Source organism: Pelophylax lessonae, assembly GCF_965119305.1.
Source record: "Pelophylax lessonae genome assembly, chromosome: 12".
Lineage (NCBI taxonomy): Eukaryota > Metazoa > Chordata > Amphibia > Anura > Ranidae > Pelophylax > Pelophylax lessonae.
This window is the reverse complement of record NC_138779.1, coordinates 197,988,859-198,008,166: the sequence shown is the minus strand read 5'-3', so window position 1 is coordinate 198,008,166 and position 19,308 is coordinate 197,988,859. Positions and strand designations below refer to the sequence as shown.

The 19,308-nt window shown below is 42.1% G+C and overlaps 1 protein-coding gene across 1 annotated transcript in view; it reads left to right on the top strand.

Annotated features, from left to right (window-relative positions):
* Nucleotides 1-1,736: 1,736 nt before the first annotated feature.
* Nucleotides 1,737-19,308, top strand: part of LOC309568235 (uncharacterized protein) — a 30,918-nt gene continuing 13,346 nt past the window's right edge. The window contains exon 1 of the mRNA XM_082273900.1: nt 1,737-1,802. The gene's annotated coding sequence lies outside the window, so the exon portion shown is untranslated. The remainder of the gene's footprint in view (nt 1,803-19,308) is intronic.

Below are 19,308 nucleotides of genomic sequence, written 5' to 3'. Positions count from 1 at the left end.
TACATACACTGTACTACACACACTATACTATACATACTGCACTATACACACACTATACTATACATACTGCACTATACACACACTATACTATACACACACTATACTATACATACTGCACTATACACACACACTATACTATACACACACTATACTATACATACTGCACTATACACACACACTATACTATACATACTGCACTATACACACACTATACTATACACACTGCACTATACACACACTGTACTATACATACTGCACTATACACACACACACACACTATACTATACATACTGCACTATACACACACTATACTATACACACTGCACTATACACACACTATACTATACATACTGCACTATACACACACTATACTATACACACTGCACTATACACACACACTATACTATACACACACTGTACTATACATACTGCACTATACACACACACTGTACTGTACATACTGCACTATACACACACACTATACTATACATACTGCACTATACACACACTATACTATACATACTGCACTATACACACACACTATACTATCCTATACTATACATACTGCACTATACCCACACTATACTATACACACACACTATACTATCCTATACATACTGCACTATACACACACTATACTATCCTATACTATACTATACATACTGCACTATACACACACTATACATACACTGTACTATCCTATACATACTGCACTATACACACACTATACTATACATACTGCACTATACTATACATACTGCACTATACACACACTATACTATACATACTGCACTATACACACACTATACTATACACACACTGTACTATCCTATCCTATACACACACTGTACTATACACACACAGTACTATACACACACAGTACTATACACATTTCACTATACACACACTGTTCTATACACACTGCACTATACAATCCTATACTACACACACACTTTACTATATACACACATAAGCACAATATACTATAATGTACTATACACACACACACTATACTATACTATTCTATACTAAACTACACACACACACACACACTATACTTTACTGTATAAACACGCTATATACTATACACTACACACACACTATACTATCCTATACTACACACTTTACTATATACACACCTAAGCACAATATACTATACTACACAAACACACACACACACACATTATACTATACAATACACACACACACTATACTATATAAACACACTATACACTACACACATGCTATACACACACAAATTATACTATACACTACACACACTATACTGTATAAACACTCTATATACTATACTATCCTATATACACACACATTATAGACTATACTATACAGTGCACACACACTATACTATCCTGTACTATATACTATACACTGCACACATGTTATACTATACTATCCAATACATACTGCACTATACACACACTATACTATACATACTGCACTATACACACACTTTACTATACATACTGCACTATACACACACTGTACTATACTATCCTATACTATACACACACTATACATACTGCACTATACACACAATACTATACTATATACACACTCTATACTATCCTATACACACACTGCACTACACACACACTGTACTATCCTATACTATACACACACTGTATTATAGAGGATCGCGATCTCAGGCAGTCTGGTCCGCCCGGGACGCCGTAGTCAGTGTAGGGCAGTTCCGTCAACCCCCCGCCCCCCCCGAGCAGCGGCGCTGTGGCCCCTCCCCCGTGTCTTCTGCCCCCACCGATGTCCGGTCAGCCCGCAGCCAGGTGAGTCCCCGCCGGGCCCTGATTAACCCCCTGCGTGCCGGACGGGGTTCTTAGGCCGCTCTCTGGCATGGGAAGGGTTAAGAGGCCGGACGCCAAGTGACGTCATGGTGCCCAATGTTCTGATGATTATTACCCTGAGCCTGCACCCCCCCTCCCCCATACTGCCTGTACCTGCACCCTGACACCCTGTACCCACACATGCATGCACCCTTGCAACCCTGTACCCCAACACCCTACAGACAGGCTTGTGTTCACCTACACCACCCCCAGCCTGCACCTATATCACCCCTATCATCCCATACATGGACCCTGCAACCAAACCTGTACCCCTATCACCCCATACATGCAACCAAACCTGTACCCCTATCAGACTGTACATGCACCCCAACACCCTGAAACCAAGCCTGCGCCCTTACCACTTGTCTGAACCCCTATCACCCCATACATGCACCCGACACCCAAACCTGTACCCCTATCACCCCATACATGCACCCCGACACCCAAACCTGAACCCCTATCACCATATACATGCAACCAAACCTGCACCCCTATCACCCCATACCTGCACCCCGTCACACTGCAACCAAGCCTGCACCCTTACCACCTGTCTGCACCCCAATCACCCCATACATGCACCCTGCAACCAAGCCTGCACCTTTATCACCCCATACATGCACCCCGATACCAAAAACCTGCACCAAGCCTGTGCCCTTACCATCTCCAACCTGCACCCCTATCACCCCATAAATGCACCTGACACCCTTCAACGGAGCCCTGACTGCTCCCCTATTGCCCTATATGTGCACCCAGCACTAAAGCCCTGCCTGCTCCTTCATCATCCCATACATGCACTGTGACATCATTCAACCAAACCTGCACCCCTACCATCATATACATAGATACACCCTAACATCCTACAGCTGCACCCATACCACCCTTTCCTTCAGCTTTATCACCCCCTGCTTGCACTCCAGCATCCTTCTACCGAGCCCTGCCTGTACCCCGACCACCTCCGTCACCCTGCCTGCACCCTGACCACCTCCGTCATCCTGCCTGCACCCCGACCACCTCCGTCATCCTGCCTGCACCCTTACCACCTCCGTCACCCTGCCTGCACCCTGACCTCCTCCGTCACCCTGCCTGCACCCTGACCTCCTCCGTCACCCTGCCTGCACCCTGACCACCTCCGTCACCCTGCCTGCACCCTGACCTCCTCCGTCATCCTGCCTGCACCCCGACCACCTCCGTCATCCTGCCTGCACCCTTACCACCTCCGTCATCCTACTGCACTCTGACCACCTCCGTTATCCTGCCTGCACCCCGGGCACCTCCATCACCCTGCCTGCACCTTGACCACCTCCGTCATCCTGCCTGCACCCCGACCACCTCTATCATTCTGTCTGCCCCTCGACTACCTCCATAATCTTTCCAGTACCCCTACCACCTCCATCATCCTGCCTGCCGGCACCCCCACCACCTCCACTCTCCTGCCTGCACCCCAACCATCTCCGCTCTCCTGCCTGCACCCCAACTACCACCCTAACCACCTCCATCATCCTGCCTGCACACCTACTTCCTCCATCATCCTGCCTGCACCCTGACCCCCTCCATCATCCTGCCTGCACCCTGACCCCCTCCACCATCCTGCCTGCACCCTGACCCCCTCCATCATTTTGCCTGCACCCTGACCCCCTCCATTCCCCTGCCTGCACCCTGACCCCCTCCACCATCCTGCCTGCACCCTGACCCCCTCCATCATTTTGCCTGCACCCTGACCCCCTCCATTCCCCTGCCTGCACCCCAACCACCTCCGTCACCCGGCCTGCACTCTGATCAATCCAGTCATCCTGCCTGCACCCCGACCACCTCCATCCTGCCTGCACCCCGACCACCTCTATCATTCTGTCTGCCCCTCGACTACCTCCATAATCTTGCCAGTACCCCTACCACCTCCATCATCCTGCCTGCCTGCACCCCCACCACCTCCGCTCTCCTGCCTGCACCCCAACCATCTCTGCTCTCCTGCCTGCACCCCAACTACCACCCTAACCACCTCCATCATCCTGCCTGCACACCTACTTCCTCCACCATCCTGCCTGCACCCTGACCCCCTCCACCATTCTGCCTGCATCCTGACCCCCTCCATCATCCTGCCTGCACCCTGACCCCCTCCACCATTCTGCCTGCATCCTGACCCCCTCCATCATCCTGCCAGCACCCTGACCCCCTCCATCATCCTGCCTGCACCCTGACCCCCTCCATCATCCTGCCTGACTTCACCTATACCCCCTCTGTCATCCTGACTGCCTATATTCCTACAACCACTGTCATCCTGCTTGCACCCGTAACACTTCCTTAATCCCGCCTGCCCACACCATACTACCTACATCATTCTGCCTGTCCCCCTTCCACTGCCGTCCTCCTGCTTGGCTCTATAACACTTCTGTCACCCTGGTATTGTACTCTGCATTCTTTTCCCCACCCCTGTCAGTCCTTCACACCTTACCTGCATCTCCTGTACCCCCTCTTCCCTCTGCACCCAGCCCTTACCTTCTGCCATAAGGCAGATAAAATACTTATTTCACTTATCAAAAAGGAAATCAATTTATCATTTTTTTGCAATGCGTTTTTCTGTATAATTTTTTTGTTATTCTGTCTCTCACCGTTAAAATTATAGACTGATCATTTCTTTGTCAGTGGGCAAATGTACAAAATTAGCAGAGGATCAAATACTTTTTTTCCCTCACTGTATAAAATTAACACAGCAGAGCAGGGCTAGAGATACACATAATGAACCTAAATGATAACAATAGCATATCAGTTCTGAAAATGACTCCACAATAGATCTAACAAAACATAGTTTTGCAATTTTCAGATTTAGGATCCTAAAATAATAATAAAAAATTTGTAAAGTATTAATAGTAATAAAAATATATAAAATATCTATAGTATTGAAAATAATAATCAATAGGTCTATTGTAAAAAGAATCAATAGTACCAAAAATGTCAGAAACTATAGTATTAATAAAAAGTGTTGCTATTGCTAGTAGCAATATAAATATATTTATGTATAGTAATAATACAAATAAAGTTTTACGAGCACTAGTACAAAAAAAAAAAAAAAAAATATATATATATAAAAAGTATCTATAGTATAAAAATGAAAAACAAAAACATATGTATGTATATATATATATATATATATTTTCTGTCTTTATATATATATATATATATATATATATATATATACAGTGCCTTGCGAAAGTATTCGGCCCCCTTGAACTTTGTGATCTTTTGCCACATTTCAGGCTTCAAACATAAAGATATAAAACTGTAATTTTTTGTGAAGAATCAACAACAAGTGGGACACAATCATGAAGTGGAACGAAATTTATTGGATATTTCAAACTTTTTTAACAAATAAAAAACTGAAAAATTGGGCGTGCAAAATTATTCAGCCCCTTTACTTTCAGTGCAGCAAACTCTCTCCAGAAGTTCAGTGAGGATCTCTGAATGATCCAATGTTAACCTAAATGACTAATGATGATAAATAGAATCCACCTGTGTGTAATCAAGTCTCCGTATAAATGCACCTGCACTGTGATAGTCTCAGAGGTCCGTTTAACCACTTGACCACCGGAGGATTTTGCTGTCTTCCATCCAGGCCACTTTTTGCGATTCGGCGCTGTGCGACTTTAACTGACAATTGCACAGTCGTGCGACGCCGTACCCAAACGAAATTGACGTCCTTTTTTTCCCACAAACAGAGCTTTCTTTTGGTGCTATTTGATCACCTGTTCGATTTTTACTTTTTGCGCTATAAACAAAAAAAGAGCGTTTATTTTGAAAAAATAACAATATCTTTAACATTTTTTTATATGAAATTCCCCCCCAAAAAATGTAAAAATCTATATTTTTTTTAATTTTTGGCCAATTTGTTTTCTGCTACCTATGTTTGGTAAAAAAAATCGCAATAAGCGTATTTTGATTGGTTTGCGCAAAAGTTATTGCGTTTACTAACTAAGGGAAAGATTTCTGTCATTTTTGGTTTTTTTTTTTTAACGCGTAATGGCGGCGATCTGTGATTTTTTTTGCGGGACTGCGACATTGCGGCGGACAGATCGGACCCTTGACTGACATTTTTGACACTTTTGGGGGTACCAGTGACATTACTGCAGTAATCAGTGCTATATATATGCACTGTTACTGTAAAAATGACACTGGCAGGGAAGATGTTAATTTTATTGGAGAGGGAGGGGTTAATGTATGCCTGGTGCTTACTGACGTGTGGGGGGGAGGTGACTGAGTGACACAAGGACAGATCGGATGTCCAGCTATGCTGAACCCTGCAATCTGTCACTCCCTGTCACTGAGGAGATCCGCCCGCTCTGTTTACACAGGCGGGCGGATCTCCTCACTAGATTCCCCGACGATCGGGGCAGAGCAGCGGCGATCGCTGCCGCTCCTCCCCTGGCCCGACTCCCGCTGTGAATGAAAACAGCGGGAGCGCGCCTCCGGCGGCGCGCGAGCGCCGCCTACAGGGGGAGGAGTCCAGCGACGTAGGTCTACGTCGCTGGACGGGAACGAGCCACTTTGCCGCAGTACGCTCTATGTGAGCGGTCGGCAAGTGGTTAAAGCGCAGAGAGCATCATGAAGAACAAGGAACACACCAGGCAGGTCCGAGATACTGTTGTGGAGAAGTTTAAAGCCGGATTTGGATACAAAAAGATTTCCCAAGCTTTAAACATCCCAAGGAGCACTGTGCAAGCAATAATATTGAAATGGAAGGAGTATCAGACCACTGCAAATCTACGAAGACCTGGCCGTCCCTCTAAACTTTCAGCTCATACAAGGAGAAGACTGATCAGTGATGCAGCCAAGAGGCCCATGATCACTCTGGATGAACTGCAGAGATCTACAGCTGAGGTGGGAGACTCTGTCCATAGGACAACAATCAGTCGTATACTGCACAAATCTGCCCTTTATGGAAGAGTGGCAAGAAGAAAGCCATTTCTTAAAGATATCCATAAAAAGTGTTGTTTAAAGTTTGCCACAATCCACCTGGGAGACACCAAATATGTGGAAGAAGGTGCTCTGGTCAGATGAAACCAAAATCAAACTTTTTGACAACAATGCAAAACGTTATGTTTGGCGTAAAAGCAACACAGCTCATCACCCTGAACACACCATCCCCACTGTCAAACATGGTGGTGGCAGCACCATGGTTTGGGCCTGATTTTCTTCAGCAGGGACAGGGAAGATGGTTAAAATTGATGGGAAGATGGATGGAGCCAAATACAGGACCATTCTGGAAGAAAACCTGATGGAGTCTGCAAAAGACCTGAGACTGGGACGGAGATTTGTCTTCCAACAAGACAATGATCCAAAACATAAAGCAAAATCTACAATGGAATGGTTCACAAATAAACATATCCAGGTGTTAGAATGGCCAAGTCAAAGTCCAGACCTGAATCCAATCGAGAATCTGTGGAAAGAACTGAAAACTGCTGTTCACAAACGCTCTCCATCCAACCTCACTGAGCTCGAGCTGTTTTGCAAGGAGGAATGGGCAAAAATTTCAGTCTCTCGATGTGCAAAACTGATAGAGACATACCCCAAGCGACTTACAGCTGTAATCGCAGCAAAAGGTGGTGCTACAAAGTATTAGCTTAAGGGGGTTGAATAATTTTGCACGTCCAATTTTTCAGTTTTTTATTTGTTAAAAAAGTTTGAAATATCCAATAAATTTCGTTCCACTTCATGATTGTGTCCCATTTGTTGTTGATTCTTCACAAAAAATTACAGTTTTATATCTTTATGTTTGAAGCCTGAAATGTGGCAAAAGGTCGCAAAGTTCAAGGGGGCCGAATACTTTCGCAAGGCACTGTATATATATATATATATACACACACACACATAAATACATATTTTGTATATATACATATACTATATTTGCAAAAATATTGGGACACCTGCCTTTACACGCACATGAACTTTAATGGTGCCCCAGTCTTAGTCGGTAGGGTTCAATATTGAGTTGGCCCACCCTTTGCAGCTATAACAGCTTCCACTCTTCTGGGAAGGCTGTCCACAAGGTTTAGGAGTGTGTCTATGGCAGGGATCTCCAAATTACGGCCCTCCAGCTGTTGTGGAACTACACGTCCCATGAGGCATTTTAAAACTCTGACATTCACAGACATGACTAGGCATGATGGGAATTGTAGTTCCTGAACAACTGGAGGGCCATAGTTTGGGGACCCATGGTCTATGGGAATGTTTGACCATTTTTCTAGAAGTGCATTTGTGGGGTCAGGCACTGATGTTGTTGGATGGGGACTGGCACACAATCTACGCTCTAATTCATCCCAAAGGTGTTCTATCAGGTTGAGGTCAGGACTCTGTGCAGGACAGTCAAGTTCCTCCAACCCAAACTCACTCATCCATGTCTTTATGGACCTTGCTTTAGATTTGTTTTACCCTTTAGGTGTGAAGGGTTTAAAATATAAAGATGAACGAACGCGTCAGTCCCGCACGCATGCATACATCGATTGTCCCACATGTGAGGTATCACTGCGACTGTCAGATCATGGGCAGTAATTCTAGCAGTAGCCCCCCTCTGTAACTCTAAAGTGGCAACCTGTAAAGGCTTTTAAATTAACGCCTATGGATAGTATAATTTAACCACTTGCCGACCGCCGCACGACTATCTACGGCGGCGGTCAGCCCCTCACAGGCAAAGTGACGTAGGTCCACGTCGCTCGCCTGTGAGGGTTTAGGGAGCGAGCGCGCGCCGCCGGAGGCGCGCTCCCGCTCCCGCGTGGTCACGGACCCCCCCGCGCGTGTGACCGGCGGACCCGATCGCCGCCGGCCACTCTGCGATCGGCGGGGGAGAGGGAGAAAGTCAGGCAGCTTGTGTAAACAAGCTGCCTGTCATTCTCCTCTCTGTATGAGAGCTGATCACATGGATCTACTATGTAGATCCATTGATCACTCTGCATACAGTTGAAGCCACAGCCAATCACAGTTAGAATCACGCCCCTAGGGACACACACAGCCCCTCCCTCTCAAATAAAGTTAACCCCTTCACTACCAGTGTATTTTTACAGTAACAGTGCATATATATAGCACTGATTACTGTAGAAATGTCACTGGTAACCCCAAAAGTGTCAAAAATGTCAGTCAAGGGTCCGATCTTTCCGCCGCAATGTCGCAGTACCGCAAAAAAAATCGCAGATCGCCGCCATTACGCGTTAAAAAAAAAAACAACAAAAATGACAAAAATCTTTCCCTTTGTTAGTAAACGCAATAACTTTTGCGCAAACCAATCAAAATACGCTTTTTGCGATTTTTTTTTACCAAACATAGGTAGCATAAAACAAATTGGCCGAAAATATTAAAAAATTTTGATTTTTACATTTTTTTTTGGGGGAATTTCATATAAAAAAAAGGGAAAAATATTGCTATTTTTGCAAAATTGACGCTCTTTTTTTGTTTATAGCGCGTGATCAAAAAATCGCACAGGTGATCAAATACCACCAAAAGAAAGCTCTGTTTGTGGGAAAAAAAGGACGCCAAATTTGTTTAGGTACAGCGTCGCACGACCGCGCAATTGTCCGTTAAAGTCACGCAGTGCCGAATCGCAAAATACCCTCTGGTCGTTTAGCAGCCAAATCCTCCGGGGCTTAAGTGGTTAAGTTGTTTGTCGCCGTTGCACGAGTGTGCGCAATTTTAAAGTGTGACATGTTTGGTATCTATTTAATCGGCGTAAGATCATCTTTTTTTACCTTACCAAAAAATCGCGCTATATATTGTGTTTTTTTGCATTAAAATTTAAAAAAGTGTACTTTAAGAAAAAAAAAAATTGCATTTGAAAAACTGCTAATATTGTGTGACATAAAAAATTGCAAAACCCATGAATTTATTCTATTTATAGGGCTTCTGCTTTAAAACAAAAATCTAATATTTGGGGCTTCTTAGAAATTTTCTAGCAGAAAATGCTGATTGTTACATGTTATTATAAAAAGGGCAGAAAAGGCCTGGAGCTAAAGTGGTTAATGACAGTGATCTCTAGCAATCTCTAGAGCAGCGATCCTCAAACTACGGCCCTCCAGATGTTGCGGAACTACACGTCCGTCCCGTGAGGCATTGTAAAACTCTGACATTCACAGACATGACTAGTAGGCATGATGGGAATTGTAGTTCCTGAACAACTGGAGGGCCATAGTTTGAAGAGCCCTGCTCTAGAGTAACTCCGGTTTCTGGTCTGCAGTCTTTAACTGTCTCCTCTAGTAGGTCTAAAGCCCCGTACACACGTACCGATCGTCGGCCGAACGATCGGCCGTCTTTTGTCCCCGGGCTGTCGTGTCGGTTGAAAAGTGCAAAAGACTGCACACGAATTTTGTCGGCCAACAACAGCCAACTGCAGAAGTGATGTCATGTGATGGTTAACTTTCCTTGTCTTTTTTCTTTTCTGAGCATGCCCAGTCTTGCTAATCTGCTGTCTGTCGGCCGAATTCTGTACTGACTGGCGAACAATCGGCCGTTCTGGTGTTGGCCAACAAAGATTTTAATGCTTGCATGACAGATTCTGTTCGGCCGAAAGTGCGCTGTCGGCTGTCGGAAGCATCATACTAACAAGCCGGAAATCGGCCGATCGTTCGGCGGCCGAACATTTTCGGCCGATAATTGGTACGTATGTACGGGGCTTAAGTCTGTCAGTGCCCACCAGTACTGTTCATCAGTGCCCATCAGTGCCTCCTCATCAGTGTCACCTATCAGTGCTGCCTATCAGTGCCATTTGTGAGTGTCCATTAGTGCAACCTCATCAGTGCCTTCTCATCAGTGCCCACTAGTGCCCCTCATCAGTGCCCATCAGTGTCTCATCAGTGCCCACCAGTACTGTTCATCAGTGCCCATCAGTGCCTCCTCATCAGTGTCACCTATCAGTGCTGCCTATCAATGCCCATCAGTGCTGCCTATCAGTGCCATTTGTGAGTGTCCATTAGTGCAACCTCATTAGTGCCTTCTCATCAGTGCCCACTAGTGCCCCTCATCAGTGCCCATCAGTGTCTCATCAGTGCCCACCAGTACTGTTCATCAGTGCCCATCAGTGCCTCCTCATCAGTGTCACCTATCAGTGCTGCCTATCAATGCCCATCAGTGCTGCCTATCAGTGCCCATCAGTGCCATTTGTGAGTGTCCATTAGTGCCGCCTATTAGTGCAGCCTCATCAGTGCTTTCTCATCAGTGCCCACTAGTGCCCCTCACCAGTGCCCATCAGTGTCTCATCAGTGCCCACCAGTTCTGTTCATCAGTGCCCATCAGTGCCTCCTCATTAGTGCTGCCTATTAATGCCCATCAGTGCCACCTGTGAGTGTCCATTAGTGCCACCTATCAGTGCCTTCTCATCGGTGCCTACTAGTGCCTCCTCATCAGTGCAGCCTCATCAGTGCCTCCTCATCAGTGCAGCCTCATCAGTGCAGCCTCATCAACGCACATCAGTAAAGGAGAAGAATTACCCGTTTGCTAAATTTTATAACAAACTATGAAAAATATTTAGTTTTTTCAAAAAAACACCAATGGTGATTAAATACCACCAAAAGAAAGCCACCAAAAAACCCCCCAAAAATTTTTTTGTGAAAAAATGATAAATTTCCTATGGGTACAGTGTTGCATGACCGCCCAATTGTCATTTATAGTGTGACAGCGCTGAAAGCTGAAAATTGGCCTGAGGAGAAAGCGGGTAAAAGTGCCCAGTTGGCAAGTGGTAATTGTTAATGGCACCCCAAACGTGCACAACATTTGCAGCCATCAAAACGCATAGTGCCATGCACATTGGTGGGGCGTGATCCGAAAAGTCACGCCTGTTGTACTTTTTACACATTCCCATGCGTTTGGCAGCTCATTAATATGAATAGGCTGTCAAAAATGTGCCATGTGGGTACACTCATGCGAGCTGGCACTAAATCTGAAATCAGGCTTACAGTAGAAATATTAGAAAAGGAATCATGGGCGAGAATTTGGTGGGCTGACAAAAATAAGAGAGAAAGTGAGAGTCACCACTATGAGGATTTTAACTCATAGGTCAAAGAGAGGGTAGGAGGTGGGGCAGTGGCTTAGAGACTGGAAAACTTTGGGGCAGAAAAGTTTCATGTCGTCCTTCGCGATTCTGTTCATTACTGGACAAACCTTTTGTATATTAATGTTAATATTTTGCATTTTGCAATTCAGCCCACCACCCGCCACCCCAATATTCACTCTCTTGCTAGGCTACAGTCACTAGGAACTTCAACATCCAACACTTCTTGGGCACGTTGGATTTCTACCATCCCTACTTCATGCTGTGATTCCACCCATTGGCCACTACGTCCCTAGTGTGTCCATGAAGATCTGCAGATACGCTAGTTAAGCAGCGGTGGGTGACACAGGAATCGGACACACCCAGAAGATTTGGAAGCTGAAAAGTTTCTAGACCAGGTATTCTCAACCAAGGTTCAATGAAACCCTAGGTTTCCTCCAGAGATGTCTAGGGGTTTGTTGAGCTTTGGCTAATGGACCTTCTGATGGTGCCCGCATAGTTCTGGCGCTACTTGGCAGATCTGGCAACCAACAATATTTTTAGCTGTTTGTAAGGGGGGCATTCTGATCACCAATATAAGGGGGGCATTCTTTCTATTGACCATCAATGTAAAGGGGACATTCTTATACGGAAAACCATTGTAAGAGGGACATTCTGCCCACTGACCACCAGTGTAAGAAGGATTTTCCCATTGACCATTCTTGTAAGAGGGGCATTCTTCCCACTGACGACCAATGTAAGAAGCATTGTTCCTATTGACCACCGATGCAAGGGAGGTATTCTTCCCACTGATCAGTGTAAGGAGCATTCTTCCAACTGGCCGCCAATATAAGGAGCATTCTTGTCCCTTACCACCAATGTAAGGGGCATTCTTCGTATTGACCACCAATGTAAGGGGAATTCTTCCAACTGGCCACCAATGTAAGGAGTATTCTCCCCACTGACCTCCAATGTAAGGAGCATTCTTTCCACTGACCTCCAATGTAAGCAGCATTCTCCCCACTGACCTCCAATGTAAGGAGCATTCTTCCCACTGGCCGCCAACGTAAGGGAATTCTTCCCAATGGCCGCCAACGTAAGGAAAAATCTTCCCACTGACCTCCAATCTTGGGGACATTCTTCCTACTTATCACTAATGTAAGGAGCATTCTTCCCACTGATCACATATGTAAGGGACATTCTTCCAACTGGCCGCCAATGTAGGGAGCATTCTTGTTACTTACCACCATCGTAAGGGGCATTCTTCCTATTAACCTCCAATGTAAGGGCATTCTTCCCACTGACCACCAATGTAAGGAGCATTCTTCCCAATGGCCGCCAACGTAAGGGCATTCTTCCCACTGACCTCCAATGTAAGCAGCATTCTCCCCACTGACCACCAATGTAAGGGACATTCTTCCCACTGACCACCAATGTAAGGGACATTCTTCCCACTGACCACCAATGTAAGGGACATTCTTCCCACTGGTCACCAATGTAAGTAAAAATCTTCCCACTGACCTCCAATCTTGGAGGCATTCTTCCTACTGACCACCAATGTAAGGAGCATTCTGACTACCGATGGCAAGGGGGGGGTATTCTTCCCACTGATCACCAGTGTAAGGAGCATTCTTCCAACTGGCCGCCAATGTAGGGAGCATTCTTGTCACTTACCACCATCGTAAGGGGCATTCTTCCTATTAACCACCAATGTAAGGAGCATTCTTCCCACTGACCACCAATGTAAGGGGCATTCTACCCACTGACCTCCAATGTAAGGGGCATTCTTTCCAATGGCCACCAATGTAAGGGGCATTCTTCCCACTGACCTCCAATGTAAGGGGCATTCTACCCACTGACCTCCAATGTAAGGGGCATTCTTCCCAATGGCCACCAATGTAAGGGGCATTCTTCCCACTGACCTCCAATGTAAGGGGCATTCTACCCACTGACCACCAATGTAAGGGGCATTCTACCCACTGACCACCAATGTAAGGGGCATTCTTCCCACTGACCTCCAATGTAAGGGGCATTCTACCCACTGACCACGAATGTAAGGGGCATTCTTCCCAATGGCTGCCAATGTAAGGGGCATTCTACCCAATGGTCACCAATCTAAGGAGCATTCTTCTCACTGGCTGTCATTGTAAGGGACATTCTTCCCACTGACCAACGTAAGGGTATTTTCCCCCACTGATGGCCAATGTAAGGAAAAAACTTCCCACTGACCTCCAATCGTGGGGACATTCTTCCCACTGACCTCCAATGTAAGGGGCATTCTTGTCACAGACCACCAGTATAAGGGACATTCTTCCCATTGAACCCTGATGAATTTATTTCAGGATTTACCCCAGTTCCGTTGGGGAAAATGTTGAGAAAGATTGCTCCAGACCCTTCCAACCTTGCATTAGAGCAATGCAGGGCATTGCAGTGGGTTTTTACAAAGCATCATTCGGTTTTCTTTCTTTCTTTTTTTTTTTTTTAACCTTATTCAAGTGTCAAAAAATAGGCTAAAAAAGACACAAGTCCATCTACTTCAACCAATAGAAAAAGCTAAACAAACAGAAAACCTCCATACGTGTTGCGGTGCTGTGCGTTGCGCTGGGTATAAATATGCAGCCATGCTGTGCCCCTCAAGCATTGTTATGCTGTGAATATGGTGTGAATATGGTGTGAATGAGCCCCCCAGGAGCAGTGTGACTAGTAAGTATTTTTACTCTATTTTTTTTTGTTTTATTTTTTATATTCTGTTTTTTTTTTTTTTTTGGGACAGTCACTTTAAGCATTTTTCGAGCGCCGCTTTTCTTCCTCCTATTTTTACCACAATCTACACAAAACACGCATTGTTCTTCCATAATACATTTTCAGGCGGATTTTCTCCATAGCAGCCCCACTATCTACTTTGCAAACTTCCTGCTTTGCTTTTTTTTTATTTGTTTTGCTAGCATTAAAACCATTGTTTTCTTATGGTCACGTGATCCGCGTTGCTGCGGCAACCTTAGCTGGGCCTGGGCTCTGGGAGAGAATCCATTTTGACCTGCAGGACCCTTAATATTTCAACCCGGCCTCAGAAAAATAGAAGAAAAAAAAACACAAAAAAAAAAAAGATTTTTTTTTTTTTTTTTCCATTAAACAAGAGAAAGCTAACAGAGACAGGAAGAGCTCCAGGCTGGGGTCTGGCTCTGTCATTGATTAAAGTGGGCTGCCAGAGGAAATTTGGGAGCGAAGCGGTTAAAGGCTGTGGGATGTGCAATGTGTTATGGTGTGGAAGTGTTATTTTTATATTGAGGCCGTAAATATCCCTCTCCGAGCCTCAGACGCGGGACAAACTGCCGCCGCTCATTTATTTTTTGCAGCGCTAATACCATTTGATTTAGGCTTATGTTTTATTTAGATGTTTTTTTTGTACATACTTACGCGCCCGGTGTAGCGGCTGTTTGTTTTTTAGGCCACAATAATGCAGCAGCACAAAGGAGATTTTTTTTTTTTAAATATAAAACTGGGTCAAGCTACAAATTTAAGAGATTGCTTTGCAAAAAAAAAAAAAAAAAAAGCTTATTATTATTTACCCAGAAAAATAGAAACGCAGAAAAAGAAAAAAAACATATCCATTGAGCCTGCCCCCTTTTTTTAAATTTTTTTTAAATTATTAATTTTTGTTGTTTTTTTTTTTTAAATATAAAACTGGGTCAAGCTACAAATTTAAGAGATTGCTTTGCAAAAAAAAAAAAAAAAAAAGCTTATTATTATTTACCCAGAAAAATAGAAACGCAGAAAAAGAAAAAAACTGATCCATTGAGCCTGCCCCCCTTTTTTTTTTTTTTTTTTTTTTTTAAATTATTCATTTTTGTTGGTTTTTTTTTTTTTCATATATAAAACTGGGTCAAGGTACAAATTTAAGAGATTGCTTTGCAAAAAAAAAAAAAAAAAAAAAAGGCTTATTATTATTTACCCAGAAAAATAGAAACGCAGAAAAAGAAAAAAAAATATCCATTGAGCCTGCCCCCTTTTTTTTAATTTTTTTTAAATTATTAATTTTTGTTGTTTTTTTTTTTAAATATAAAACTGGGTCAAGCTACAAATTTAAGAGATTGCTTTGCAAAAAAAAAAAAAAGCTTATTATTATTTACCCAGAAAAATAGAAACGCAGAAAAAGAAAAAAACTGATCCATTGAGCCTGCCCCCCTTTTTTTTTTATTTATTTTTTTTAATTTTTTTTTAAATTATTCATTTTCGTTGTTTTTTTTTTTTTATATAAAACTGGGTCAAGGTACAAATTTAAGAGATTGCTTTGCAAAAAAAAAAAAAAAAAAGCTTATTATTATTTACCCAGAAAAATAGAAACGCAGAAAAAGAAAAAAAAATATCCATTGAGCCTGCCCCCTTTTTTTAAATTTTTTTTAAATTATTCATTTTTGTTGTTTTTTTTTTTTATATAAAACTAGGTCAAGCTACAAATTTAAAAGATTGCTTTGAAAAAAAAAAAAAAAAGCTTATTATTTACCCAGAAAAAAAGAAATGCAGAAAAAGAAAAAAAACTGATGATCCATTGAGCCTGCCCCCTTTTTTTAAATTTTTTTTTAAATTATTCATTTTTGTTGTTTTTTTTTTTTTAATATAAAACTGAGTCAAGCTACAAGTTTAAGAGATTGCTTTGCAAAAAAAAAAAAAAAAGCTTATTATTTACCCAGAAAAATAGAAACGCAGAAAAAGAAAAAAAAAAACGAATCCATTGAGCCTGCCCCCTTTTTTTTAAATTTTTTAAAAATTATTCATTTTTGTTGTTTTTTTTTTTTTAATATAAAACTGGGTCAAGCTACAAATTTAAGAGATTGCTTTGCAAAAAAAAAAAAAGCTTATTATTTACGCAGAAAAATAGAAACGCAGAAAAAGAAAAAAAAAAAAAAAACGAATCCATTGAGCCTGCCCCCTTTTTTTTAAATTTTTTAAAAATTATTCATTTTTGTTGTTTTTTTTTTTTTTAATATAAAACTGGGTCAAGCTACAAATTTAAGAGATTGCTTTGCAAAAAAAAAAAAAAGCTTATTATTTACGCAGAAAAATAGAAATGCAGAAAAAGAAAAAAACTGATCCATTGAGCCTGCCCCCCTTTTTTTTTTTTTTATTTAATTATTCATTTTTGTTGTTTTTTTTTTTTTTAATATAAAACTGGGTCAAGCTACAAATTTAAGAGATTGCTTTGCAAAAAAAAAAAGCTTATTATTTACCCAGAAAAATATAAACGCGGAAAAAGAAAAAAACGAATCCATTGAGCCTGCCCCCCTTTTTTAAATTTTTTTTTAAATTATTCATTTTTGTTGTTTTTTTTTTTTTTAATATAAAACTGGGTCAAGCTACAAATTTAAGAGATTGCTTTGCAAAAAAAAAAAAAGGCTTATTATTTACCCAGAAAAATAGAAACGCAGGAAAAGAAAAAAACGAATCCATTGAGTCTGCCCCCTTTTTTTTTTTTAAATTATTCATTTTTGTTGTTTTTTTTTTTTTCAAATAAACGGTTTGAAAAGTGTTAGGGCTCGTTCACACCATACAGCGTGCATTGCTATGCGCATAAATGATGTGCATAGTATGAGTGCTGTGCCATGCGCATCGCAGTGCGTTTTCTATACCTTCTATGTAATTCTGTGCCCTGCAGCGCATCATGACAAAGCATCAGACCACGCTGCACAAAAACAGAACACTTCCTATTGTTTTAAGTAGGGATTCCGTCAAAAAATAGGGTTATTGGGGTTTTGCCGATAGGGAAAAAAAGGTTCCAATAATGGCATGCTTCGTCCTATTGCCTTCAAAGCAAAATCGCATCCACTGACTTCAAGCAAAATCGCGTCTTCAATGGGAAACCCCCCCCCCCCCCTATTGACTTTATTGCAAAATCTCGTCCCATGCAAAATCGCATCCACTGACTTCAAGCAAAATCACGTCTTCAATGGGAAAACGCCCCCTATTGACTTTATTTCAAAATCTCGTCCCATTGACTTTAATGCAAAAAACACCCCTGTTTGACTTCAATGCAAAATCGCATTCTGTTGACTTCAATGCAAAATTGCATCCCATTAACTTCAATGCAAAATTGCATCCTATTGACTTCAATGTAAAAACACCCCCTGTTGGCTTCAATGAAAATCGCGTCCCATTGAAAAACGTTCCCTATTGGTTTTAATGCAAAATCACGTCCCATTAACTTCAATGCAAAAATGCCCCCTATTGGCTTCAATGCAAAATCCCTTTCCATTGACTTCAATGCAAAATCGCATTCTGTTGACTTCAATGCAAAATTGCGTCCCAGCTACATTAACCACTTGCTCTCATTTTTTTTGTCAGAAAAAATTAAAATATGAATATAAAACCATTGAAAGCATCCGTTTAAAAAATAAAAAAATAAAAAAACAAGAAAAATAATCTAAAACCATTGTAGTTTTTTTGAAGAAAATCATTTCCTCCAGTTGTTATAAGGGAGCTCTTCTCTAGAAAGTGGCAGTTGACATACTTGATACTTGGTCAGTGTTGGGCTGTGTTTTACCCATTCTGTGGTTCGTTCTCCTCCATACTTAAGACCCCGTCTCCCATTACCCAATAGATTCAAAATTATCATCTGTTCCGGCACAAATGAAAGCAAATCCAGAAATCAAAAGGACGGAAACATGAGAACCCAAATAAAAAGCCGTTCCAGAATTTGGCCTCTAGGAATCGGTGAGGCGGAGGGATATTCTACAAAAAGAGACTAATTGCAAACATATGTTTCAGCGCTTAGATAATGTTACATGAGTATGGCTTTAATTCAATATGACGCCTGCTTTGAATATTACAGAAATTGCTTTTTTTTTTTTTTTTTTGGTTTGTTTTACTTTTGAATGAGTTCCGTATTGAAGAGAAGTTAAGATTGCAAATGTAAATCGTATATACATGACTTGGGGTGAAGCCTCCATTGCTGGTCCATGTGTTGCTGACTGATCAGTCTTTGTGAAACTAAATTATTTACATTTTAGCTTTATATATCTGAAATAAAAGACGGTTTTGAAGCTTTATATATCTCTTTTGACTTAAAGAGGAAATTAAGTCACACGCGCAAAAAAAAAAAAAAAAAGAAAATTATATATGTGTGTGTGTGTGTATATATACAGTATATATATATATATATATATATATATATATATATATATATATATATATATATATATATATATATATGTGTGTATATACATACATTTTTGAATTGAGTGATTTTTTTTTGATTAGCTAATTAATCCTTTGAATAACAAAAAGTACAGACCCCTCAGTAAGCCCCCTCCCAGTACAGACCCCTCAGTAAGCCCCCTCCCAGGACAGACCCCTCAGTAAGCCCCCCCTCCCAGTACAGACCCCTCAGTAAGCCCTCCCACCTAGTACAGACCCCTCAGTAGGCCCCCTCCCAGTACAGATCCCTCAGTAAGC